Here is a 26571-nt window from a genome sequence, read left to right on the forward strand (position 1 = left end):
TAAATTCTTGGATTTTTAGAAAGATATGTATCTGACCTGGATAAATATAATTTTCAGTAAAGAAAAGATCAGACTAAGTATATTATTTTTAAAATATAGCCATTGCTTGGAAGACAACTTTGTTATTTTGATTTTTAACATTTTGGTATTAATACTCAAGACATTCAAATACTAAACACCATGATCTTCATGTGAAATGTCAAACTGCTTCATTTGGAAAATAGAAAAACTTGATCTTGCAGAACTTTGGGGAACATTAAGATTCAAAGTGCACAATCCCACAAAATAAACCAGAATTAATAAACCTTTTCTATCTTACTATAGTGAAAGGATATTTTTCAAATGTTCATGCAGCTTTAATACAGCATTTTTTTTATTTTTGACTCTTAGGGGCCTGCAGTACATTCTATTTTTCTTTTAAATTCTTATTACAAAAAAATCAAATAATATGGAAGAATACTCCCCACCCCAGTCCAGAGGCAGTTTCCAGATTTTCAGCATATGTAGTGGAATTTCACAGGAACAAAAGGCTAGAAAATATTCTGCTTGAGTAGCCATGCAAGGAACAAGATTACAGACTGGTTTTATGAGCTTTTTCTCAAAAGTTTATGTTCTTTCAAAGTAGCTTTTCTGCTGTTTCTTTGCAAAGTCTCTGCAAGAAAGTCTTATATGCATATAAGAAATGAAGAGCTGAAGGTGCTGACACAGCCAAAGGATATTCTGTATATTTAGATTCTGCCTAACCTGCTTCTCTAGGCTTCCTTAGCCACAATGCCACTTTAATGCCACTAAGGGAGCAACTTTCTCTAAACAGTGAAGCAGAGAAACTGAAAAAACTTGGAACAGCAGAGAATTCTTATGAAATCTGAAAAACAAGTATCCATGAAACAGGCTAACCTTTCCCAGCCACCCATTTGATAAGAAATACCTGGACTTTAAAGGGCCTGAGTGCCAGGAAAGGGCTTCCTCTTTTTAAATCAAGCTATGATTTTCCAAATTCCTTTCACATTGATTCCTCAGCATATGGCATCACTGCATTTCTTGTCTTTACACTCCATACTTCAGATGACAAATGTGTGTGTTTCCACAGTGAGAAAAGATGAAATTATCATGAGAACCTGAATCAGCAGAAAATATCTAAGATTATCCAGGCTACAGAAGCCCAGAAGGATGTTTGTGCCAACTCTGATGATATCTCCTTTGGACAGACCCTGAATTTTAACATGCAGCAATGACAAGCAAATTTGGGCTGCATTGCAATACAGAAGAGAAAGAATATACCCATGCATGCTTTTTAAAAACCTTATCAAATAATTAGTGTCCCAATTTGCTTGCCAAAAAGAGAGAAAATCTCCACAACTTGTGTCGAGGGTTGATAATAACATACAAGTAGTTCTGACAGGACTGACTCCACCTTTATCTAGGGGTCAACTTTCTGTCCTACGTTCAGCAAATTCTGATGTTCTGTTTCCTGGCACTTAATTAGCCTCAATTCAATAGACCTCTACTTCTATGATAAATTATAACACTCTTCAAATGGAAATGCATCAGCAGACTCCACCATAAAAGATAAAAATATGACAGGGACATAGTGTAATTTTCTCAAGACACGATATTGTCTTAAATCAGATCTTCTATTCTCCTTTCCCAGGAGACTCTTAAACAATTGGATGGTTATTTTCTTTCCAGGAGCATATGGCAATACTGGTTGCTAATACAGATTTGGTCATATTTGTGGGAAATTAACATACTAATTACAAGGGTTGTCTTAGAGAAACAATACATGCTGTTAATTGCCACGGTTGTTTTCCCTGGTTTTATTTAAATGCTAAAAAAATGGTAAATAAATGGCAGTGAAAATTTGCTACTGAATTCAAAGTATTTTTAAGGTAAGCCTGGATAAATTAGAGACAATCAAGAAGAGAAGTGAATAAATGCGTGTTCTCAAAACACAAACTCTTGCAAAGTTTGATGCTGATGCTTGAAGATGCAAGGCTGAGAGCAGATCCTTCTGTTGACTTTTATAGCAAGGTAAAAAAAGGAAAGAGGGTCTGAAATCTGTCTGCAAAGCATTTTAAGGCAGGCAGCATTGCACACAGGGCTGGGTGGCGAGCAGCCAGCTGGAAGGTGGCTGAGCACCATTCCGGGACTCGCACGGGAAGCGCGGGGAGCTGCAGGTGTGTGGTGAGGCAGAGCAAACTGCAGATCACAAACTTCAGCAGCCCTCCTGAGCTCTCCATTCAAACACATTAACAGGCAAAGGCATAGGTTTCTATGAGCAGGTCTTTTTCTTTTTGCCAGGGATATACTGTGGCCAGCAAAAGGGGTCTTTCAACAGAGCTATTCCAAAGTTATGTCAGTAAGACAGAGCAAGACCGTGTGGGTTTATTTTCCTTTCCTCACTTTCTCTGGTTATTTCCCAGCAGGGACCATGGAGCAGTGTAGGTTTTTCTTGGCAGTGAGCACACTCAGAAAAGCACACCCTGTCCCCAAGTAGCAGTAACAGGATTTCAGAAAGGGGCATTTTCTTGTGACAAGCCACTGCAGCACGATGCAGAGAGCGTTTCCTCGTGAGCTGAGGGTGCTGTGCAGAGCCCTGCCCTTCACTGGGGTTGTGCCAACCCAAGGAATGGTGACACAGGAGTGCTTTACACAGGGTGTGGAAATGAGAACAGGGGATACACTTCCATGTATTCAGCATACAGGTATAAAAGGGTCTGTCTTTGAATATGATTCCTTCATAGGAAAGACAACATTGCTCTTCAACAGGAAGTTCAGAGATTTTGCTTGGATTAATCTATAATTATCCTTAGTTTTTTTATGTCTATTCCCCATGAGCAAACACGACTCAGGGCAAACCCTGCTGGCCTTGTACAAAAGCCACTGACGTCATCAGCACTAAAGCTATGAGTAAAACATGTGGGACTGAGCCTACTGTCAACTGGAGTTAAGTGCTATCTACTAAAGGCATTTATTTTTTGTACCAATTTTTAATGCAAGATGATGAGTACTCTGATTAAAGGATTTTTTTTACAGTTGGTTTTATGTACACTGTCATAAGACTTGGCAGACAAAAAGGGAAGAAGTCACTGCCAACAATATATTTATATATTTTACAAAAGATCACTCTGTTCTTTACCATTGTAATACAAGATAAACCTTTTTTTTTTTCTTTTTTCTTTTTTTTTTTTTTTTTAATGCTTTCTGCATTTAATTTTTTACCTTTTCTGGAGAAGATTGTACCAATGCTTAATTTCATATGACCTAAATGTCCTAATATCTTTATTCCATATGTTCCCAACTTCTAATTAACTTTGCCCACCTTATGGCAAAATTAATTCATTCCTATAGATTTCAACAGTCTGAATTTTACCAACTTACTTATCTTTAATTTAATTACTTATTGCTGGCATACAATAAATTAACACTACAAGAAAGAAAGAAACAAGAGATCCAGAGACAGTCAGGCTGATTCGGAATTGGTTATTACAATCAGCAGTGGTGCCTGGAGCTCAGCAGTTTTGACTGGGCTACTCTGCACAGTTTATGACATGGTTAGGCATCTGCACTCAGCTTGGAGGCCAATTATTTTTGGTTTTCATATCTCTACAAAACCTGTGTTCTCATACTTTCTATCCTTCATGGTTCAATGCAATAGAGTTTGATGGTTCTTAGCTATTGCTTATAATTATACTCGGAACTGGATGCTGTCCAGCAGAAATTAATTGCCTACATATGATTGAGGAATGGGACCTTTCCTGCATGTAGGAAGATGTATGCTTAATTTCTAATAAACTATTTTAATCAAAGTGATTATGAAAGTACCCTAGAATGCACTTAGGTTACAATGGAACTGCATTTTCTAATAGAAAAAGATCCTATTAAAAAAAAAAAAAGACACAGATTCCAAAAATGAAGATCATATTTAGATTCCAACAAGCATAATTACTTTAAGTTGATCTTCCATAACTGAGATTGCTTGTTGGGTTTTTTTAAAGGTAATTGGAGGTAAAAGGAAAAAAAGAATCTACTTTTCATATCCTTCTCTAAAAGTCATCCAGAGTTTATTTTAGGGATAAATAGTAAGAAAACTTTCCTTTCAAAACTCTTCTCTAGAAATAAAATTAGAAAACAGATACAACTTTTACAGGTCTGCTATTTACCATAGAACTTCTGATTAAATCTGGGTAAGTCCACAGGGTAAAGAAGCCTCCTTTTCTAAATAGCATCAAGTAAATCCTGCAGAACCACCAAGAACCTGGTCAACCTCCAGTAAAACAGTAAGCATGTGGTGCTTATGGAGAGAGGGAGCAGCACTGCATATGTACAGCTGTTCCTCAGTGCCAAACAGGTGTTTCCACTTCTATTTGCTGGGTGACATTTGCTTCCCCGTTTTCACTCTCCTGTCCTCTTACAAAACATTACCCTTGCAGTACATGTTGGATAGGCCACAGGGGGACCATTGACAAAGGGCAGGTTTGTGTTTGGTGGAGAGGGGAATGCTGGCTGGCAATGTGCACAGGTCCTTTGCTCATCCAGAACTTTAATTTAACTCTGCTGCACAGAGCAGGCTGAAGCAGCCCAGCTGAAGCTCATAGGCTTCTGCTCAGTGTGGAGAATGTGAGACATTAGAGACCAGCTCATGGAGCAGCGCCCTGGAGCTGCTGGATCAGAGCTTTTGTAGTGACCAACTCCTCCCCTGAAATATCCTGTCTTCAGTCTCATTGTTAATGCACTTTCCTGGCACTCTGGACTGACCTTAACACCACACCAACATTTTCTTGGGGTGTTCGAGTAAGAGTTTGTGGCGACTTGCACAAATTTTGTAAATATCTAAAGGTACAACTCAACACCAAATGATGTGAAAAAAATCAACCATGATTACTATCCTGAAAATCAAAATTAAGGAAATCCAAGTGCCTTCTCTCCTTAAATATACTGGAATCACCCTGGAATCTTGCCTTGACCTGGCATTGGCATGTAGAACAAAGAGTTTTGCAACTATTTGTAAGTCACAGGTCAGATTACCAAGAAGAAATGGTCACCCCAAGTGTAGTCAGTAAAACCCAGCCCAGTAACAGGGCTAAACTATACAACTCCACTAGTTAAGAGAGCAGTAGCAAATGGTAACATGAGCTGTCAGCAGGCATTATAGTCTCAATGGACAGAAATACTGCTAATGATACCTTGTTTAATGCCCTGGGATGGTTGTGGGACACACAATCCTCATTCTGCACTCATGCTGCACTCAAATTCTGAATGCTTCTTTCTAGCCAGTCATGTGCTGCCATGGCAAACATCACACCATCATTTATCTTACTTAATGTCTTTGCTTACTTTCTGCCCCACAGCTCCAGGAAGAGCAGCCAAATGTATGTGTTTACCTCCTAATCTATTTATTTTACTCCTCACACGGTTTGAGGTTTTGGCAACACTTCATATCATTCTCATTATCCAGGACCTAATCCACAGAATACGATTGGTGTAGAGCCTTGTGGCATTGCTTGTTCTTAATCTATATGTTAAAATCCAGTGTGCACGGTCACCTTCTCCTCAGATTGCCTCCAAAGGCTGCTTAATTGTGACTAATCTTTCCTGAGACCTTGTGGACTGTCTTTAATGATCAATCCCTGCCCTTCCCAATTCCATTCTGTAATTTTACAGTGTTTATACAGTCCTGAACCACACTGTGTATGAGTTTTCAGCTAGGTTTCAAAATTATTGAGTAAAATTTTTTATCTTTAGGAATGGCAGTAACAAATAATCAATGTGTTCCATGTCTAAAGTCTGCAGTCAAAACAGCTATCTGCTAACCCAATGTCAGCCTGTTGTGGAATCCTTTTTGTGTTCCAAGGATTCAGGAACAATAGGCAGTGGTATTCAGTTCCAAACTCCATCCTCTTTCCTCTTAGTATTTCTTTAGTATGAGGAAGAAACTGCATTTTTTTTTATCAAGGACATTTGAAAAAATATTTAATTAATCTATTATCACCACATCTTGTCTATGTAGGAAGTGATGTGCCCCAGTGTGTGGCCTCCGTGGGAGGAGTGCTAAAGGCAGTAAAGAAAGGGGTACTGCACCCAGAATGAACACCAGGGGAGGATGGGAGCCGAGAGAGAGCAGCTGAGAAAAATTTCCAGTTCTGAATTGAGTTTCACAAAGGTGGGCCAGCCCAGGGTGCATCCCCATGTTCTCTTATTTTCATGAGCTTCTCTGTTTTAACTGGGATAGACATTAACTTAATAAGTTTTGAACTTTCCCCTACTGCTTACATTATAAAAGGTGATTTCACTCTACAATTAGAGGAAATTTGACATTAGAGGTGTCTGTGGTTAAAAAATACCCTTTGTAGACTTTGATCCATTTCCAGATAGGGAGCATGACATCCCATTGTGTTCCATAAGCCAGGCTTTTCAGTGAGACCATATCTTTTATGACACATTAAAAACAATCCCTCTTTTCTGTCTAAAATCCCAGTGGCATTCCAGGTTGCAACCGTCATAATGCATAAGCTAAGAAAATGCAGCATACATTTGTTTTGATTCACTTAGAAAGTGTCCTGTGCCATTTTGATATAATGAATCATTTCCATTTAGGTTGAATCATTGCAGAACATTTTGTTAGCACTGACATTTTCCAGGAAGAAGCTTTTTTTATTTTAACTAGACACACTTACCTAAGAAGCTCAACCCAATAACATAATCTTGTGCAGGTAAAGAACAGAGCCATCTAGACTCACACACATAATAAAATCAATACCACACCTTTTAAAAAGAAGTAAATTCACAGTTTGACCTTTCTTTTCACAGGCTGGATTTTTCTGGATTTTTTTAAATATAGAATGGAACAAAATGGAAAATGAAAAGGAGAGAAATACTAGTTTGACGTTGAACAAATAATTGTCCTTTTAATGAAATAATTATAAGCAAAAAGACTTGACAAATTGTTCTTTGTTAACCACACAACACAAATTCAATACAATTCAATTATATAGTGATGATGGATATATTAAAAAATATTTTAAATTCTATTATCATCAAAAAGACAAAATTCTTAATCAGATCACTATTGAAAGGGGAACACTGCACAGAATGAAAGTTCTTAACTTCTTATGGTCTGGTTATCAAAAATAAAGCCCTTCAGCAGAAAGTGTGCAAGTGGAATGATTTTCAATTATATTTTGATTGAAATATTCAAAATCATGTGGTTAAAAATAGTTTTACTAATTTTACTAGCACTTCATATATAAGGGAATCTAATATAACCCTACATAAATGGTTCTAAACATATCCTGGGAACCCATAATTTTCATATGCTCCATAAAATCTGAGAAACCTTATTATTATGGGGTTCTAAGCATCTTATTTAGGTTCCTTAAAGACGCAGATGTTGCCCACTGTTCATCTGGGCACCTAATTTTGAATATCTACCTTTCATCCTGATTTTTTTGTGGCTGGGTTCTGTCACTTTTACAAAGCCCCTTATTGCATTCAGCAGCAAAAGATATTTTGCCTGCCAGCTTAAAGGTCATAACCCATCCAATGTGAATAATCAGCAGGCACAGTCACCTTCCACTGGCATGAGATATGTCAGTGTTGTAAATCTGCCCTGTCAGGTTCTGCACTGCACGAGTGAGGTGACTCTGACTCCAGTGCGTGATGTGCAGCACAGCCGTGAGAAGGCCTGGGCCAGAGCAGGCCCTTCAGAACCCGCGGCAAGGAGAGATCAAGTAATATCAGTGCCTGCATGAAGTTTGAATTTCTTGCTCAGCAGCACCTCCCGTGAGGGAACTAACATTGTTAACACAAAGATTCGTGTTTGGGACAAGCAGTAAGCACACAAAGGCCTCTTGTGCCCAACAGTTCCTGCCAGCAATGGAGACACCTACATAAGTGGCTCTGAAACTGGCCCTGAAATGTCCTCCAAGCCAGGCCTCTGCTGCTCCATTGGTGGAGATTCCATCTCTTGTTCCAGCCCTAAGAATCAGAAATCTTTCCTTACTAACACAAAATCCTTCACTGCAGCTGGAATTCAGCTCTCACAGTGGACATGAAGAGCAGTGTTGCTGTGGCAAAATTGCAGGATAATCCTCAGGTCATTCAAGAATGGATTCCAATGCATCAATATTCTGGGAACTTGAATACACTTTCACCTTTTTCCACTGAGTATTAAAAAAGTGCTTTTCTCCAAAACTTCAATTTTGGTGCAATAATGTTAAATTTATGTGTCACGGAGCCTGAATCAAGGCTGTCCAGCTCTGAGTGCTTTCCTTCTGGTTTCATAGACTTTAATGAGAATTTTGAGGTGACAAGGTATGAAATTGAGGCCTTTAGCTGGAGAAGTAAGAAAGAAAACCTTTACAAATCAGGATGCTGAGATGCTCGCATGATAATAAAAAATTAGAGGATAACAAATAATCAATGTATATTCCTCATTTCAGTCTCAGAAACTTGAATAATTGACCCTATGACTTAACTCAGAGGTAACAAGGCCAGAAAGAGAGATCCCTCTCTTGAGTATTGGCATCCTGTGTGTAAGAGCAGAGAACAACTTTGTGATATTTTCAAACTGGGTGTCAGATAAAAAAAACAAATATAGAACATTAAAATGCACATGAACCAAATAACACTGTAATGCTCTCTCAAGGGTTCTCACATCCAACAGTCTCATGTAAATCCCATTTTGTCAAACTTAAAGTGGATTTTTGACTAGAAGGATTGCAGAAAATACTTATTTTCTTTTTCTTTTTATTTTAAGAGCAAAGATTAACAATAAACCTTACTAACTCTGGGAGAAGCTGTTACTGCTTTCATGCAGTTTGATTTCTGCATATGCACATTAACTGATACAGGGGGACTGAAGGTGTAACTCCTGTTGCAGTTCTGGGAGTTAGGTGTGACTGGCTGTTTGTGATGGGACTATAACCAGGAGTGTTTAAGTACTTGAAATAGTTACATTTTTACTGGAAGAAAAATACTTCAACAGAAAGCCACCTCAAAGGGAAACTGTTCAGACTAGTTCCACTTCACACTACTAATTAATATTAATTTTTCCTTTTTTTTAATAGTGACCTGGTTTTTGTTGTTGTTTGTATTGATTTGTTATATTAATCCGTTCTAACACATTGCTGCAGGTCTGAATTAATGAATGAACAGAAATAAAATTAATTTTAATATCTAGATTGAAACAGTATGTTAATACTTTTTAAAATTATTATTTAGTGCTGAGCTGCATTTTAATGAGTAGTGAAGCTCAAGTTTTCTCCAAAAGGCAGTGGGCTGAAATGCAGAGTGCTATATGAATTTATTAAGTAATTTAGAAAAATAAAGGATCCAAAAATCAGCAAAGAACAGTTGGGAAGGAATTTTACATTATTAGAGAAGTAGGGACACAGGTTCTTCCTTGAATGTTTTTGTTCTTCCCTGGCCTGAAGAAAATATTTGTCCATGAAGACAGCACAAGAAGAGTTCCCTGCTGATGGACAAAGTCCAGAAGGAGTACAGGCACTGGAGAGGGAGTCTGTTATGCTGTGTGGCACTGAAATGCAGCAAAGGGGGTTTGTAAGCTGATATTTTCTATGTTAATATACTAATTTATCTTTCTACAGTGACAGAAAATTGACCTGGCTGAGAGAGCTGGAGGTACCGAGGGAATTCTCAGGTAGTGACCCTGCAATGCCCAAAAGAGTTTTTTCTCATTTGCTGTTGGAACAGGTCTAGAACAACTAAGAGGTGAAACTTTCAAAATTATCCAGAAATGCTTTTGAGGCTGGGTAAAATTTATATATATTTAGCAGCTGGACTATGAATTTGCTGAGCTAGGAAGAGGTAAGGTGCAAGAAATGGGATGCAATAATTCACAGCAAACAACACAGATGAAGCATTTTCCTTTCATTACAAGGGATTTGCATCATGTCTGCTGTCAGATGCTACATCTGAACTAAAGGACAGGAAATTAAATGTTCTAACATAAAAGATCAATCGATCATGCTCCAAATTTAATCTGCATCTGTCTGTATGTCTTTTACCTCTCTTTCATCCTACAGCCCTCTGTAGTGTCTCTATATGAATGAAGGAATAATGCTACTTCCACATAAGCTCATTCAATCTCCCCTGATTTAGATAGATTTTTTTTTGTGAGGATAAAAAGTATTTATGTTTCCAAACTAAAATTTTAGTTTAGGTTTTTTTACATTGAACAATATTAATCTAACAGGAGGAAGACAAAAGCACTACCTGGGCAACATAGTTTTATACAATTATTAATTAAATAACCTAATTTAAATAGGTATTTTCTTGAAATAGATAATAAAAGCCTATAGCAGAAAAATAAAATTCCATCGGGTGGATCAAAATCTTAAAGGAAATGTTTTTATTTTCCTAAGTAATTCTTAGGAGTAAATATATTTTAATGCAGAATTTATACAAAAATGAGCATTTAATAAAGATTACAGCTCTCTGAAAAATTATAAATGGCAGTCAACCCCCTTCTGTCTGACCACAAATAAATCGAAGTCTTAGTTATGGTCTATGGAGTAAAAAAATATGCAAAACCTAAATCACGGAAACCATATTCTTCCATAATATTCCTAAACCAGTAAGCTTATTTAAAACAGAGTAAAAACATTCAAAATCTCACAACTTGGTTTCAAACTTCTCCTTTTTGTACTGGTGAATAAGATTTGTTCAGCTGCCAGTGTAGAAATGGTACAGAGGAAGCACAGACTCAAAACCTGTAAAGCAGTCACAGGATCCAACAGCATTTACTGCCTTATCTTGAAAGATGCCAAATTTGTGCAAACACCAGACCTTGAAAAGCAATCTTCCAACACTAGAGACTTAAATTTCCTAGTTCAAACAATATCCCTTCCCACCAAGGTGTACCACTTGCAATTTTTTTCTATTGAACTTCATGTATCTTTACCCTATTTATTATCCCTCCCTACCAGAAAAATTCTTTGTTTCCCAAGCCCTCTCTTCCAGCTATGTTAGAGGAGGAATTTATTCACTTTTTCCTGTACATAAATGTACATTTTCTTATTCACCCATTCTTTGCTGCTGTGCACTCTGTTCACCTGGATGTCATGCTTTCAGTTCATGCTTATAAATGAAAGAGCAGTTCCTTACATAACCTTAATATTCAGTAGCATGGAGTCCCTTCATATTTAGGAGGTAATGGTTCTCTTTGGCCTTCGGTTTTCCTTCCTCAATGAAATTGGTTCTTTATTTACAATACAATTTTTTCACCTAGGAATTGGACTCTATTATAGACTCCCCTCTTTATACAAATTTCCCTACAACTAAGGGAATGGAAAAGAATCTGATTTTCAATGTTTTTATTCCATAATATCTTAAAATATCAATTTTCTTTTGTATAGTGCAACATATCTATTATTTTCCTAACTATTTTCCCCTTCCCTCCTGTTTGAAGAGCCTTTCAATAAATTCTGACATTGAGGTGTGGAGAGAGGAATGAACCAATTGCCAATAAGGAATGCATTTTACCAATTAACAAACTGACTATATTTTCAGGTCTCAGAGTCATTTTTTTCCACAATGCACCATTTGGAACACACAATGCTCATCAGTGCAGAATACACAATAGGAAGCAATAAATGGCCCCATAGCTGTTTGGGCACTGAAATGCAGCTGAGCTATTTGATAAAATCAATAGTAATTTACTGGAACTGTGTGTCAGTGCTATGGACATTGCTCCTTTTGCATAAGTGAGAAAAGTGAGGACACATCCTAAGGAGAAAAAACGGAGATAAGATCAGCATTTGATTCTCTGAAGAGATTTTACAAGAGATCCTGGGATTTTTATTGCAATGTTCATGAGTTTGTCACTACTGATGTCCTATCAAGAAAAGCTTTCCAGCATATTTTCTGTGAGAAGGGGCTGTGTGTGTGGCCCCGCTGATCCTTGTGGGCACGTGCATTCCTCCAGTGGAATCATTTGGCTCTGGCACTGATCAGCTCTGGCTATAGGGCTGGGCAAAGGCTCCAGCTGCATGTTTTGTTTACTGATATGTTAATGTGGTTTCCCTGTGCAGCACAGTGGGAACCTCCTGCAGCCAAACATCCAAAGCAGCTGAATTTCAGTGCTTTATTTGGCTCACCAGGAGACTGAGTCAGTTACTGCAGATTCAGGCTAAGCACAAACCAGCAAGATGTCAATCAAGAAATATGAATATCCCAACTGTACAGAGGTAATGCCTGCATCTGTTGGCTCCCCAAACCCCAACACCTGGACTACAGCTCGAGTGCTATGGAGAAAAACCTCACTAGTCTGAAACTGGGTGATATTGAGGCTAAAATCCCAGAAAAATGTCAGAAATAGAATACAAGCCAGCTTCCCATCCCATGGTGTCCTTGGAGAGATGCTGATTTCTCTACCCTAGATGGCCCTTACAAGTTTACTGCTTAATACAATTCTTATAGGGAATGTTGCAGGAATTAGAGCTCCCAAAAAACTAGGTGTAAACCTCAGAGAGGCTTTTTGCTGTCCCCACCTCCATTTCCTAATGAGGCTGTCACAGGCAGCATGACTCCAGGATCTGTCCAAGCTTACTTAGCATCCTGAAATCAGCGCCTGGCAGCTAAAGGATTACTTGTTCACCTTTGTTTGCAAATTGACAGTTGTTGGGAGACTGCCATTTTACTACTGGAAGGTTAGAAAAAGGTACAGCTATGCTGTTTTGTTTTTTTTTCCTTCCAGGATATCTAGGATAATGAAGTGGCTAAGAACAAAAAAAGTAATTCTCAAATCTATGTTTAGATTACAAATAAAAAAGTTCTAAATCAATTTTTTTCTTCTTCTTCTGCAGTTAGGTAGATTTGTTTCTAATTTTGCAGATCAATAAACTATATTTTTTGAATAATTGAATCACATTATTTACTCTAAGATTATTAAATACTACAAGTCCTATCACATAAAACAGTGTAAATCCTATTAGTATTCCAGAAGAAAAAAAATCAGAGAGGCTATTATCTGCAGGTGAGACAAATCTGAAGGAGGAGTGTTTGTGTTCCACTGGCCTGTGGGAAGCTCCAGCCTTCTCCCCAGCATGCTGCTGCATTCAGCTGAGTCAGGGGAAGGGCTCAGACTGATGCTCCTCAGCTGTTGCAGTGCACAACCAACTGGGCTATTTTAGGCAGCTTTCCTTGACAGCTGAAGGCAAGGTTTGACTTCCTTCACTGCAGTAAGGATTGCTGGTGCTGCTTTGCTGGCCACGAGGCAGTGAAGGGCAGCCACAAAGCACTGAGAAGACAAACTGCCACAGCCATTTCCTCAGCTACCGGCAGGGCAGATCCTCCACTGAATTTCACTTGTCAGCTGGGCAGTCACCCATTTACATCCCTTCACTTATCTACTGGCAAAAGAGATTTTTCTTATCTTCCCAGCTGAAGGAGCAAGGCAAGGACTGAATCTCCAGTAATTTGCTTCCACAGCTGATGGGTTCATCATACTTCCTCAAAGAGTTCAAACTATTTGTGCATCACCAAAAGAGAAAAACAATAAACAGTTCAAAATCTGCCAGCATGCTTCCAAACTATTAACTGAGCAGTTATTCCAACCCACTTGAGTCACTTACAAAATAAAACTCTCTCCTCACTATGGTACCCAAGCAGAATAAAAGCAATTTAAACTGTCTAGTAGGAACAAAGGGTTAATAAAGAAATGCAGTGTGGAAAGTATTGTAAGTCTACAAGTACATACCTCCCCTGTCTGCCATGGGTAAATGATGCCTAATTATTCCTTTGCTGTTTTCTAGAGCACTTCTGTTTCATTTATCATTTTTGAGCTGCCAAAAGCAAGGAATCAAGCTGTGAACCTCTTGTCTTTCTGCTTGGGCTGCCAGAACAGGGCATTAGGTGCCTCTTGGCAGTTGCCTCAGTTCCTGTTGGTAGAGGATGAGAAAAAACATCAATGCTCCTTCCCACCTACACAATAAACCTCTCCCACTGCTTATTCCCTTCCTCCTTCATTATCATTGCTAATGACACATCTCCATCCTCCCCCCCCAGCTTTGCCTGGAATACTAAATTAAAGTTGCTTGATGTTGGATTATCCAACTACAGGCTTCAATCATATTAAACATGAAGGCACTGGGCAGGTGCTGGGAATGACCACAGAAGGAACAAGCCAAGGGAGCTGGGGAATGAATACCTGCATGGGCCATACAGCCACACCCTGAGCAGAAGGATTATCCCAGGGTGGAACCCACAAAGGTGGCCCAAGGGATGAAACTCTCCAGAACACCAGGAAAATGAAAAGGGATTACCTGCTGAAGGTATATAGAACATATTGTGGGATGCTGGGATGAAGGCAGTTTTCAATGGAGCAGAGAGAAACAGGGGATTATACAAAAATTCTTACAGAATGTTTTCAGTAAGAGACACAGAAGAGGAATGGAAGAAATTAAGCCAGAATGGATACATTTATAATAAAAAGTGAAATATCCTTAAATAGAAGTTATGCTCACTAGTAAGAGTTAGAAATGTGGCTACACACCCCATCACTATATTCAAGTTTCATAAAAGACGAATTCCCTGGCAGTGAAACTCTACAGCAGGGATACTGTCTAGAGCTCCATGTGGCTGCAACAGCCACATCTCCATCACGTGAATTAATTATGCTCTTAAATGGCACATTTTTTTGGGATCCTTGATCCACAGTAAAGTGAGAAATTCAAGAAGTGAAGATTAAGAAGTGCACTGCAGAGGCAGAAATTCAGATAGGACTGAAATGGAATTACTTTAAGATGCTTTCACATTCATCTCCAAAGATTTAAGAATGAGTGGGAGGAAGGAAATTGAATATTACCTGTTTTTCTAGAAAAGCTGAAATCTGAGAAACCCCTATATGAAGACTGAGGAGTTTCTAAGTGGATTTTGGGCATTATTAATTTTGCAGAGGTCAGGGAGTCCCTTCTTTTTTTGAATTAAGATTGCATTTTAAGAGAAATCTGAAGTGACAGCTGATCTGGCAATTATCTTCCTGATTACCTAGAAGAATATCTAAATGATGTGTTTCTATCTCTCATGATTGCTCCAAAGAGTAGGACAAGTTTGTTTCAAGGTGAGAAAATGTGATCATTTCCTGATAAGAGATGTAGAGAGGGAGAAAGATTTGAAATTGAATGAAAAACATGAAACATGAAACTGGTTAGGGAAATATGCTTGAAGACAGCCCCAAGGGACTGAGAATGAGCTCCTTTGAATAAATCATCAGCACTACAAAGCCTGCTTCCTATAGCAAAATGACTTTTAGGATGAGTTGTAAAATGAAAAGATTGAGTGATATTGGGGTGTAACCTACCCTAACTATCATTTAGCTAAAGTCAACCTCTTGAACATCACCTTATACAAGTATTTCTGAAAGTTTTTAATCATTCCCATACTTGATGGAAAAGAGCAGAATGGTGATCTCTGTACAGTGAGCTGCTGTCAGAAATGGTAGCTAGAAGGCTGCATTAACAGAAACCACTGCTCCTTGATGACCATCTATTCTTCCTTCCCCTCAGGACTGTGGAAAAGGTACTTTAGATTCATAGATGTGGCAGCTAAAGGAGCAATTACCATCATCTACTCCAACTTCATGCCTCCCACAGGCCAAAGAACATCACCCAGAAGTTCTTTGTGCTCATAATTGTTCAGCTATAATGTCTTTTAGAATGCTATCTACTTTTGATTTAAAGACTTCAAATCATCATGAGTCATCCAAAGAAGTTAAATTAAAAGTTGGACTTTATAATGTTCTTTAATATATTTTTCATTCAGTCCATTTGTGGGCAAGAGTGCTATTAGCTTGAGGTACAACTGTAGCCAGTTAGAGCAGTGACAGAGGATTTATGTTCAAAGAAGTTACTCAAAACATTTGACAATTTCATGGGCACTCAGTGTAAAGAACGCCCTCTGGTAGTACATGAGCACATCTATTTAAATCAGAAAACAATTTTTTGCTAAATTATGACTGACATTTTTTGGAAAATTGGTTCTATACATCTTGCTTACATGTTTTAACTATGAATATAAACTGGGAAGATATTGTTCTATTCCTGTTAGAATCTACAGAAATATATTCTGGAAATATTTCTGGTAGCTTTTAAGAGCACTGCCTCCGATTTTCTCTGGAAACATTACAAATACTTGCATTAATTTTCCTGTCTGTTGGAGAGGTATCATGAGATTTACCATGCAGAGATAAGAATATACTTCTTTTCCAGTGACTGCTAAATAATCCGCTATTTTAATTAGGGATATTGGCAATGTAATAATGCTATGTACCACTTTCAATGTGGAAACTTCATATTCACTTGTCTTCACTAATATATACTCTATTAAAATACTGGATTAACTAAATAAATCTAAATGTTAATTTTTAAAGTTGAACAGTCACTAAAAAACAGCCTATAACCATGACTTGTTTCATTATATATTTAGCATTTCAATCTGTCAACACTTTAAAAAAGTCCATACCTGAGTTCCTACTGAAACCTTGTAAACATTTTTTGTCTGTCAGACAGTTTTGATCATCTAGAAAAAAAATTACACCAATTCCATTAACATCAATTCATTCTTGACAAGAAGCTTTTATTCAGCATATCTTATTTAAAAAGCAGCTTCATTGATCACAGTCATCATGGGGAAAAAAAAGCTAAATCATCAATTTGTAATTTTCTTTTAAGTTCTTAAGAATAAGCTCTACTGCAAAGAATACCCATTACAACTTTACTTCTTATTTAAAATGAAACCTGTTTTTACTTCTTTTCAACGATAAATAATATACTCTTCTATGGACATTTATATTTAAATCCCTTAAAATGATTTTTGAACTTTATCTGCCTTTTCTGCCAATAATCCCAAGAGTCAACACTTTCATAATCCTGGTACTGAGGAAATTCATAAGAAGCTCACAGAGTAGTGCTTGATCTGTAAGTCCATTAGTGTGGGCACAAATGCATGTTTGTAGACAGGGAGCTACCTCAAACCAGCTCCTTCCAGCACAGCCCCAGCACTTCACCAAGCCATGCAACAGAAAGGAGCAAATGCCATGCAAGCACAAGGAGTTCAAGCTGCCAGACTTTAAAAACTTATTTAGACTCAAAATTAAGTGCAAGCCAAAGTGTTTTTTCTTGAAAAAACCCTTTAATAATAAGGAAAAGTAAGTAGGAATAGCATTTTTATCTCCTGATCTGAAGTCTGTTGACATTAACGATTCATGCTGGCTTTAACAGGCCTTACAGCAGGCCCATGCTTTTTATCTTGCAATCTCCAAGTAACATCTAAATAGATCATTAACACAGTCTATTTAGGATGATAATCAAAAGAATAAGGTGGTTCAGAAATGATAGCCAGGTAAATGGAACGATCCAGATGTTCCTTGGAGAGTTTTCAGATTTCTACTTGCCATAAACCTCTCGCAGCAGAACTGGAACAGCCCTGGGACCACATGAGGCATCCAGATTTTAATCCTCATAAAGGAAAAATCATGGTCTGAAGGCTGGATGCATGTTGTAGGTGTCTCTGGTGTACAGTGCTCCCTCCCACACTCTCATGAGAGCTCAGGTAATAAGAAATGCCCTCGGCTGCCAGACATTAACCATGTGCTTCTCCCGCTGTGAGTCATCAGCTGTAATCTCAAATGTGAAAGATGTACTTCAAATGTTAGGCTATTGATTCTCTCCCTCCCTCCTGAGAGATACTCTCAACTCACTGATATTCATAAATAATAAAGAAACTTCAGATATTCTGCAGTCAAAAGTGGATACCTTACAGATGAAAGTGAAAATATAAAACACATGGGAAAAAAAAAAAAAACCCTAACTCTTTATTTAAATATTTGTAATGTGCTTTACTTTGTCAGTGTTAGGAAAGAGGGTGATTAGCATTTATAGCTATGCTGAGGTCCTCTCCTGGGTTACACAAATTGATGTCCATCTCAAGAATATATTGCAACAGACACAGCTATTCCTTAGATCAGAGGCTGTGAGATGAGAACCTGGAATTCAGATGTCTAGGTTGGCAGACACTGACAGAGTAACACTATTGTTATGCATCTTTTAAACTAATAAATCATTTAACACACATCTTACGAACTTAAAAAGTTCTGCACACATCTGATTGTGCAAATTTATGGTATCATCCTGTTTATACTGAAAAAAAATAAATTGTTAGACATTCTGTGTAACAGACTGAGAGGCCTAACTAAATTACCATCATGTGCTCCTTGCAGTCAAAAATTATATTTTAATCATTAAATTAACAGTATGTATCTCAAAAGCCAATTTGAGATTGCCAGACTGGATTTTACTGTATCTTTCTTCTAGATAGAGAGAAACAGATAAAGTTTGAGCAAGATTCTTGTTCCAAGAAGCTTTTGCACCAGCTCAGTTCCATTCTGTTTAACAGTGGTAATCCTCATGTGGCCCTTTGTGAATGCTAGAATCAGGCCATTTATTTAAAAGCATTGCTTTGTAATTAGGTAGTCACACACATGTAGCTAAAAACAAGACCATAATACCCTATGCTAAAACATATAATTGAATCTAGGACTAGGTCATGTATTCAAAAGCTACCTTTTGTCTTTTTTTTAGGCATTTTTGGTATGCAAATATACAGATGTGCCTATACTCTTGTACCTTGCTGAATGTGTAATGCCAGATTAAACAAGTGCTGAATCTTTTTAATTACAATGCTTAGAAGAAAATTGTAAAGCATGTTGCCACACAGTTAATATGTGGGTTTAAAGATTATATTTGCACTGATGGGAGGGACTGGTTAGGTTATCAAGATCCATGTTTAATTTTGAGGCAAGAGGGCTGATGCCAACCCTGAACTGAGCTGTCAGTTTGCTGGCAAGTTTGTGAGAGAGACAGGAGCACCACAGTGCTCAGCACCTGAATTCCTGCAGTCACCCAGGCTTCAGCGTTCTCCTAAGGCTGCAAAACTAAAGGTACTTGAAAGACAAACTTGGGATGAGTTTGCTTACAGACACTGGGATTTCTACTCAATGTTATTTTCATATAGAAATGCTTCCAAAAACCATCTGAATTGACAGATAATGGAGGTTTCAGGAATATAATGCAATGAAAGAAATTAATTAAAAGAGATTTCTTTACTTTTGCCATTTGTACTAGTTTCTTTTAGAAATGCAATGAAGTTTTCAGATGTTTTCTTTCCTTTTCCTTGACAAACCAGTGAACAGATAATTACAGTCTCAGTTTTATAAATCAAAAATATTTCTAGTGGCTTTTTAGTGGCTTCAGATCAATTTTCAATATTTTGTAGGCATAGAATTCCATGAATTTCAGTGGAAATTACACATGAGAAGAAGTGAAAATTAGATCAGGATTTGGCCTTGGCCTGTTTAAAGAAAGGGTTTTTTAAGAGAGGGTCTTTTAAAAGAAATACCTAACCTCACTCAGTTCTAACCTTTTATTTCCAAAATCCTCTGAGGTGATTCTTCTGTTTCTCCCAGGGTCTGCCTCTGTCTGTATCCTCTCTTTTATTCTGTATTTTATGCATCATTTTATCTGCTTTGCCACATAAGACCTCTTACTGCTGTTAATTCATTCCTTCTTGACATGTACTAGCTGAAAGTAGACTCCCTCTTTCTTTCCACCTCATTGACTCTCTAACCCATTCCTAAACATATCCTTGCCTTCTCCCCTGTCTGCAGTTCTTATTTCTCTTAGTTCCACTAATATTATTTTTTTAACTCTATCAATTTACTCTTTATAGCCACTCTGTGGAGCACTCCAGGACACAACTATATAAAAATAAATAATGTAATAAATATAGGCATGCCTTCCACTGCCTGGATGTGAAACACTTTGAAACCAGCTGGAGCTGTCCCTAAATGATGATTTTGGGCCCACACACACAAACAAATCCTCCTGCTTTTACTCAGTCTCCATGGGACAGGTTTATTTTGCATTGTAGCTATGGCTCCCTTTTTGTGAGCATTTTGGTTCTTGTAAAATCAGCCACTAAACATGGATGCATACAGGGTCTTGGCTAATTCTATTAAAATACTTTTCTTATTGGCTATCATTTCATGCTGAGGTTTCTTTAGCATTAATTTCTGAATCCAGCTCTTCTTTTTTCAATTTAAATTAGGTATTTGGTCATAATACTGTTTCTGGGAAATGTGCCTCTGTGTTAAAGTTTAATGACTTTAGGCTGGGGAAGAGTGGGATGAATTGACTGGAGTTCTAATGAGCATTTCCTCAGTAATGCAAGTGCCAAAAAGCAAATCCAAGGTCATAAAGAATGCTGGTTCCCCTCTGCTTGAGGTAATATGAAAATGTGTTAGTTATCAAAATGTATTTGCAGATGGAATTGTTTTGGAGCAAGAGGAATGAGAGGGGAAATATTATTAAACCATGTGCACCCTATTCTCTTTTATAACATGATTCCTTTAAATCAAAGATGTTGGGAGCTTATGTGGGTGTGTGGGTTTCAAAAGATCTCTTTATGTCACTGAAAGGTTGCCAACTGTTCTGTCAGGCTGGGAAAGGAGAGGCACTGTGACACCTCTGCCAAATAAAACGTGTTTAATCGATCTGGGCCACTGGCTGTGTTCTGATCTTCCCGGGGTGCGAGACTGAGCTCAAAACATATACACATTAAAGAGCTGCTAGTTTATGGTGGTTTCTATCTGCTGCCACAAAAATTAAGTGTCTTTGGTTTAGATTACTTGCAGTCAAATCATGCAGCAGTCTGGCTGACTGGGAAATGTTTTTCCACACCCGTTACACACCTACAGCAAGAGAAATAGTGAAGGTGCCAAGGCAAGTAGTGAAGATCTTTTCAAGTGACACCGAAGTTACACATTCACAGTTATTATCAGCTCCTTTTCCTCAAGGAGAAGGCTGAGTCTTTCACTTAGGGATTAAACAAGGCTTTATTTAAAACCAGTGAAAAGTAAATATCCAACCCCTGCTCTACTGTTTCCAGGAGATTTGAGCAGCAGACTGTAAATGACACTAAATGACATCTTAGGGGGGCAGAACAGTTATTAAATACAAGCCATAGAAGGGAAGTTTCTTCTGTTTCAATGAAAAATTTGAAGGAGTTTATTTACTCAATCAAATGGCATTATTAGAAAAACAGCCAAGGGAAATTAAATACCAGTCCTTTTAAAAAATTACTTTTCATGGAAACATACATTGGAAATGGGCTTACTTTGTGTTCAGTGAAGGAGTATTTTTTGTCAGCTGAGAAGCACTTGTTTATGGCAGCAATAAACTGCCATCCCAGACTGCTTACCAAAAGGGACGAAAATCAGCTCCAGGAAGGACAATAAGAGGAACTAATTTACACTCTTCCCCTAAGCTAAAAGTAGCAAGGAAGGAGCTAGGGCTGAGTCACAGCTCCCTTTCTGTGTTTCTGTGGAGGTAGCGCAGCCCTGAGCACGGTGCAGGGCTGTGTTGCTCTGGCTGCCTGCAGCCAGCAGCATCCTGCCTGCTCCCCAGGAGCTGCTGCCTCCCAGGACCCTTTACATGGAAAGAAATATTGTCAAAACTGTATAATAAGCAAGATTGTCAGCTTAATTGGCGTAATTTGAAAGTTCCCTTTTGTGTTTTTTAAAGTGCTGGTCATTTAAAGTAGAAGTGTAAGATAAGATTTTATAAGAAAGAGTGTGCAAACAATGATGTCTTGATTGGGTGTGCTGCAGAATGCACATAAGGGCACATGAAGCTCTTATTCTGCTCTTCCCAGACATACAAGATATGGTAATTTATAAATAAAGCCTTATTATGGTTTGAAAGCCCAGGAAAGAGATTAGCCATCAAGAAATTAAGCAATTTTACTTTCTGAAGCCTGTAATTTGGGGGTGAACAGAAGATTCTTTTTAGCAGGATTAAAAGAGTAACAAAAAAGATGTCTCTAAGCATCTCCTAGATATTGCTCTCTTTGGTAGCTTTAGCTGTCAATGCTGGTATTTGCTTGGAAGCAAATTATAGTCATATTAATTAAGTCAAACTTCAAAGTACCACAACCATTTTAGTGCTGTGGTGCATATAAGAATTTTAATAGAGGGACTGAGAATTTCTTAAATAAAATAAAATATAAAGGAACCTGAAGGCTTCACACATAGACACAGTCCTTACCTACATTTCCTGCTATTTCCTCCTAGTCCTCATCCTCACTGCTCTCTTTTGTCACTTCACTAAAGGTTATATTAACCAAGTGCACACAGGTTTTATGAGCTAAGGTGAAGAAACACAAGATGTTTTCTATAGAAATGCTTTTTTCAGGAAGAAAGAGCACAATATAGCTCGAGAAGGTGGGTGTCTTCATTTTTTAGCTCCTGTTTATGCGATCAACACAGTAAGGAGACAATAAAAAGGGACCACTAAGATATGTGGAAAGAGGAGGACAACAATTAAAAATACAATTTGGATAAGCCTATGCTTATCTTTAAGTTACAACTGTTCATTGAATATATTAGAAAAATACAAGATGAAGAGTGTCTTTTTTGTCAGGAAATTTTACTCAGCCTCCTTCCTAATGAATTCATGTGGGCTTTTTACTGGTATTCTGAGTCTCAGTTCAGATGGAGAGACGAGGTTCATTTTTATTTAATACTAGAATTTCCTTATCTGTTACAAAAAAGGCAAAAAACAGATTTAAATGTAACTCTTCAAATTCACTGGTGTTTTACTGGGTTTTGGGAGGCAACTAATGCTTACACAATGTCCATAGTGCTTACAGCATTCTTAATAATTTTATTTTCTTCCATTTTTCATATACACAGTACTCACTAAAGTATTTTGCTACAGCCTTCTAGGTATCACAATAGAAAGCTGAATTTCCATTGCTAATTCTGTAGGATTGATGTAATAGAGGAGGATGTGGATATATTCTCCGATGTTGATACATCTGTCAATCACTTCAGCTATCTTCTGCAGCCCATTAAGCTCTTAAAACAACAGGGAAAATGGGATTTAAAATGGTTACCTCCCAAATATCTCATCTGTTCAGGTTCAGAATTTAGTTTCTACCATGTAACTCCATTTTAAATTTCTGTTGCATTTTTTTCTTTTCTGTGTGTTAACAACTTCAAGTGCAAAACTGTCAAAGTAATAAAGAAACTTTCTGCTTTTAATAATTTGCACTGAACAATAAATTTCTGTAGCACCTGTATAGCATATTTGTCTGGAAAGGGGTTTCCACAGACAGAATTTACAGCCCCTTTTCAAGTGGATTTAATAGCTGGCGCTTGAAGTAAAAAAAATGGCAGTGATGTTGAAGAGGTATCAAACAACTGAAATGATAGAAATATAATTTTCCTACTACTTTTCTTTAATGTCAAAAGATAGCATTAGGCAGGAAAAAAAAAAAATAAAGATAAAACCCCCAAACCAAGCCGCCTCTCAATCAAAAAATAAAGATCCTATGACCTTAAATTTGAACACTGGTAACACAATTAGAAATATGAGAACAATATGTAATTCTCATCCTGAAGAACAGCCAGTGAAAGCATGCTACCATTAACAGCTGATTACTTGTCCTTGTGCATCCAAATCTTTGTAGAGAGACCATGAAGTCAGGGTTGACATACGAAAAAAATGGAGAAAAATAACTGGAAAAAAAATCCTAGACCACCGTATGATGACTCTTTTCCTTTAATATTGTAATAATTAAATGGCCACAATTTTTGGGAGACTGACAGATTTGCACACAATTGGGGTAGGAAGTGATCTCTGGTGGTCATTGGCCTGACCACTCAAAACAAAGGCACCTGAAGTCTGATTCATGCTGAAACGAAGCGAGGCTGTTAATGATGCTGAAAGTGGCATTTGATGAACACCTGGGGTGGGAGTGCACAGCCTCTCTGAGAGATGGATTTCACTCTTGCAGCTTCCCATGCTGGGGCTGCTCTCTCCTGTCTCCCTGTGTCTCTCTCTGGCTCCAGCTCCTCTGCCCCACTCCTCAGGCAGATAGAGTCAGATGAGTTTGAAGAGAACATGCTCAGCTATCCCAGGCTGTCCTTGCTCAGTGTCTGCTGCCTTCCCCAGGACATGCAGTGGCCCTTGCTGGCCTCACCCCATGTGCTCAGCAATTCCCTGGGCTGGGGAGATCCAACCCATACCAGAGGCAGTCTCCCAAGTGCTGAATAGCAGAGAACAAGCCCTTGCTTCACTCACCTCAGTGCATTCTTATAAATGGAGCCAGAATGCCGAATGAAACCTTCATGCCACAGAGGCATGCTGCTGATAATGTCAGGATTATATTGGAGGATATGCAGTAAAATAAAAATTTAATTTTATCATTATCCACAGTATTGTTATCCACAGGATCTGGAATTTAGGCCAGCTCACTACCCAAGGACAAATTTTCAGGCTGGTGATGTACATGGAAGGAAAATATTAGTATTGTTGGTTCACTGTAGGAATAGCAACAAAGAAAATTCGAATTTTGTAATTCCAGACCATCTTCCTACAATAATAGAAACTACAAGCACTCTTCTAGACCCAGAGGGCTAATCCTGACCGATTTGGAACATCCTGTGGGATAGTGAGCTCCCTCTACTCCCACAGACTGAAAATCTTACAGAATAAAAATGTTGGAAGACTTGCCTTTGATCACCAAATTTAAGCTTTTAGTCTCAGAAGGAATAATTTCCCTTTCTCATTATGTCTTCTTCGAGCTTCTTACAGGGTGCTTTCCTTCAAATTCATTGTTTGGAAAGACATGATATTTAGAAATACTCCTGATTACTTCTAGAATTCAAGATAAAAGATCTGGTTTGGAGAGGAGTTTGTAGGGCTATTTTTTTTGCAAGCAAGAAAGGTAATTCAAACCAAACTTAATAGCTGCTTTCTATCTATCTGCTTACAATACGTTCATCTGTTCCACAGGCTTTAATCACAAATGTGCCAGGTGTATAGTGGAATAGTTAGATGAAGTACACACTGGGGGAATGGCAGAATCAATGTGCTTAATCTGTTCTTAATCCTCTCTTGAGCATAGGAGACTTGAAAGTGCTGCTATTCTGTACACAGACACAGGGCCTGATGTGATTTATGCAGGTCTGGTTCTACAGCCAAGCCTTCATTCAAAGAGACTCAGAAGCCATCAGAAGGGAAGGGGGAGAGGCAAAAGAGAAATTGTGGTAATTATTTTTACTGTCTGAAATTCGAGAGAGGCATCTATTAGCAATATAATATATGGAGCAGTCAAGAAAGAAAAAAGATGTCAGCATTTTTATTTTTCTGCTAAAAATGTGCCTGAGACTTCCTCATCTGCAACAGCCATAGACTTAAATCAATGCCTGCAATGTTTGGGATCCTTTTGGAGCTGCAGCCAGAGGCAGGTGACCAAATGTACCTAACCTTAAACCCTTTGTAGGTGCTGCTCCATCTCTCTGAAGCATCCATCCTTCTTTTTCCAGGCACACAGAACAGTGTCCTACTGCTCCCCTGCTTCGGTGGCATCCCTGTGAGCCCTTCCCCTGCTGTCAGAGTGCAGGTGCAAGGCAGGATGGACAGTGCACATCCCAGGCCATCATGGCACTGAGAACTCAGGGGCTCCCTTTCAACAAGGCAGGTATTTTATTTTGATTCACAGTTTCTCTGTGACTCCTTTTTCTTCCCTGTGCTAACTAAAAAAAAATGCTTTTAAGCAATTCTTAAGCCATAAATGCTCAAAAAACTTGTAAAAAAGCCCCACATATTCAGGAAAATGTGTGCCAAATGTTGAACACATGCATACCTACTTCTCAAAACAGGGTGACCCAGACACATCCTCAAGTGATCAGTTGAATTAACAGCATAAAGTTCTATTCTAAATATGATTCTCCTTAACTGTATTTCTTTGCCTTGCAACTCTCCATGCTATTCAGCAGAGCAGATTATGTCAGGAGCAGGCAATGCAGTGAGGCCATCCAAATGGACATGGATTTCCTCCACTCAAAGGCAGGTGGGACTAGAGAGCAGGACAGGTTCCCTTCCTCTTATTTCTCCCTTCTTATCCTCACATTTCTCACTGTTTCCTCTCTGTTAGCTTCACAGAAAACAGTTATGACCACAGCAATCATTTGTGATCCACTGTGGTGCAGATTTCAGGAAAACTTCTGATTTGAGAGGAGTGAAGGACAGCAAAGCAACTGGATGGGTTTAAAAGAGGTGTAAAGCTGACCCATCAATCTCTCTGAAGAATAGGAATACTGTTATCTCAGATCCAACTCAATTCCCATTGGAAAAGGGATGACTTGGAGCTGTGATTTAAAATAATGGCACCATTTAGTGTTATTGAAACATGGGAGGGTAAACAGACTAACAGAAAACCAGAAGCATTTTAAAATGTCATGGTCTACAAAAGAATGGACATTTTATAGCTTTGTCATAATCATGAGAGACAGTGGATTGTGTCCTTTGCATAATAGTTTCAGACTTCATTGCCTAAGAGAATTGTAAAAAACAGGCCTACAAGGACCAGTAGCAGTTCTATCAAATCATTGTAAGGCTTTCCAAAACACCATTACAAAATCAGTAGTTGTGCAAGAAACAAAATAGCCACATTGAATCTCTGTAACATTTCTATCTGTTTGTGTGA

The sequence above is a fragment of the Cyanistes caeruleus genome, chromosome 14 (genome assembly GCF_971803275.1).
Source record: "Cyanistes caeruleus chromosome 14, bCyaCae1.hap1.1, whole genome shotgun sequence".
NCBI lineage: Eukaryota > Metazoa > Chordata > Aves > Passeriformes > Paridae > Cyanistes > Cyanistes caeruleus.